Consider the following 2,798-nt stretch of genomic DNA (forward strand, 5'->3'; position numbering starts at 1 on the left):
AGTTTCACCCTTCCGATAGCTACAAGACTTTGTCAAAGACTTTCTTCCCTGCCAAGTTGTTGATATCTCACCAAGCAACTGATGGCAACATTTCCCCTGAGAAAGAAAGTCACTTAAACGAAAGGCAGTGCAAATTCATTGCTAACACTACTCCTTAGCAACCAATATCATTCCACTGAATCCCAGACCAGTTTGGTTTCAGAGTCTGGACACTTCTCAGTGGGCCAAGTTAGCTCTCACCCTGGAAGTCCACGGGATTCTCTGCTTGAGAAGTCAGTGTATTCTCCTACTTCCACACATCTTATGCCAAGAAATTTCCCTTAGTTCGACATACAAGAAATAGAAAGTTCTAGAGAGAAGTGGATCGAGTTTGCGGAAATCAAACATTTGACTCTTTTTTCCTATTTCAGGATGACCTAAAGACTAAACCATTTGTCCAACTGTAGAATAATCAAAAAAGCACTCTTTACCAGAATATGCCACTGTTTAGATACTTGAGTTTTGCAAATGAATAGAAAGTGTCAAATACACAATCTGTATGCATTAGCTCAGTTGAGAGTGTGGATGATCTTAGGAGATGGGTCATATGTCAATTTTACAGAGCAGACAAATGAACTTTATAGATGTGAAAGAATTCATGCTCTTTCAAAGCTAATAAATGGTAGAGCAGGATTCAGTGAGGCTTCTCTGTAACAGAGGCTCTAAAACGTTTGTGTTAGAGGGTTAGGAGCAGCTGTCTGATGGAAATGTGAGCAGGGGACTTCTTGAAGGGGCCTTTGCATAGCTAGCTCATTGTTTTACTTAATATATATATTTGGGTTAAATCAAGGGGGTGATGGAGATCAGGAGGCTTTTAGCATCCTCACTGCAAGCTACTTTTTGGGCTGCCATTGCTTCTCTGACTCCATCCACTCTCTTTCAATTGAGGTATTTGCTACACAAGATCCCAGGAAGAATAATTTAAAGACAGAACATGTAATTAGTAGATTACTGATCCACAAATTTATTAAGCCACAGTTCTATTCTCTGCCTATCTTTCTGGTTCATTCTAGTTTATTCTATTTTTGGTTTCTTTTGGGGGGGGGTAATTAGGTTCACTTATTTATTTATTTATTTATTTAATGGAGATCCTGGTGATCGAACCCATGACCTCATGCATGCTAAGCATGCACTCTACCTCTGAGCTATACCCTCCCCTGATTTGTTTTATATCGTCATCCCACATACACTTAGGGCTTCCAACAACATTGTGGGATTTTTTTTTTTTCAGTCTTTCCAAGGTCCTGCTTTCTCACTTCTAGGTCTGTCTCTGTACATGCTCTTCCCTGAATGGGGACCACTCCCCTTCCCATCCTTGCTTTCGCCTCTCCCTACCTCCACCCTTCCCCCTGGCAAACTCTGGCTAAGTCTCAGCCTCAGTGTCACCTCCTCTCTCCCGCATCATCCTACGCTAACCCCATCACACCCACGGTCTCTAAGGGAGACGCTCTGGAGCCCAACCCTGTGTGCTTAAATCCTGCTTTACCTGATTGTGCAAGTTCAGGCTACTCACTAACCCTCTTAATGTTTGACTTTCTTCACCTTTTAATTGGTGACAACAGTGACACCTGAGCTCTTAATGTAGGTCCATGTTAACTGAGAAAGTAAATACCTCTCAGTTGACCTGCTTAGCGGCGAGCCCTTTGTCCATATTCAGTATTACCATTCATTAACTGGGCTTTTTAATTTATTATTTAAAAAATTTTTTATTGAAGCACATTCAGTTACAATGTGTCAAGCACAATGACCACTAACTGTTTACAGTAATAGGCTATACTATTAGGAGGGACTGTCACGAGGCTGGTCACTGCAGCATCCTGGCCCGGAGCACAGTGCCTATGACTACCTGCTGGATAAATGAATCTCCAGTTGCACAAACCTGGCAGGTCCACCGCCCCTGACTGATCTGGATTCTGAAAGAGGATCCTGACCAGCGCTCATGCTCTGTCCTTCCTCCCTTCCAGCCCAGCCAGAGTCAGACCCTGCTGCTCTTCTGCTTCCCCATCTCACTTGGAATAATAACTAAAGTGCTTGCAAGGGACACCAAGACCCTATGTGGCTTGAGTCCCTATTACCCACCTGACCGCATCTCTGCTCCTCTCCCTACTTGCTCTCTCAGCTCCAGCCATGTTGGCCTCCAGGATGCTCCTTGAACACACCAGGAATGCTTTTGCTTTAGGAAGTTTACCGCGGCTGTTCCTCCTGCCTGGGACCACTATTTCCAGAGATAATTGCTAATGAACTCCATCGTCTCCTTCATGTCTTGCTCTAATGCCACCTTCCCAATAAGGCCCACACAGATCATCTGTTTAAAATGGCAACCTCTTATCACCTCACACCAGTCAGAATGGCCATCATTAAATTAGTCTGCAAACAATAAATGCAGGAGGGGTGTGGAGAAAAAGGAACCCTCCTACACTGTTGGTGGGAATGTAAATTGGTGCAGCCACTATGGAAGACAGTATGGAGTTTCCTTAAAAAACTAAAAATAGACTTATCATATGATCCAGCAGTCCCACTCCTGGGCATATATCTGGAGAAAACTATAATTCGAAAAGACACACGTACCCCAATGTTCATAGCAGAACTATTTATAATAGCCAAGACATGGAAACAACCTAAGTGTCCATCAACAGACAACTGGATAAAGAAGTTGTGGTGTATTTATACAATGGAATACTACTCAGCCATAAAAAAGAATGCCATTTGCACCAGCATGGATGGGCCTACAGATTATCATATTCAGTAAAGTAAGTCAG

The sequence above is a fragment of the Vicugna pacos genome, chromosome 12, assembly GCF_048564905.1.
Source record: "Vicugna pacos chromosome 12, VicPac4, whole genome shotgun sequence".
Lineage (NCBI taxonomy): Eukaryota > Metazoa > Chordata > Mammalia > Artiodactyla > Camelidae > Vicugna > Vicugna pacos.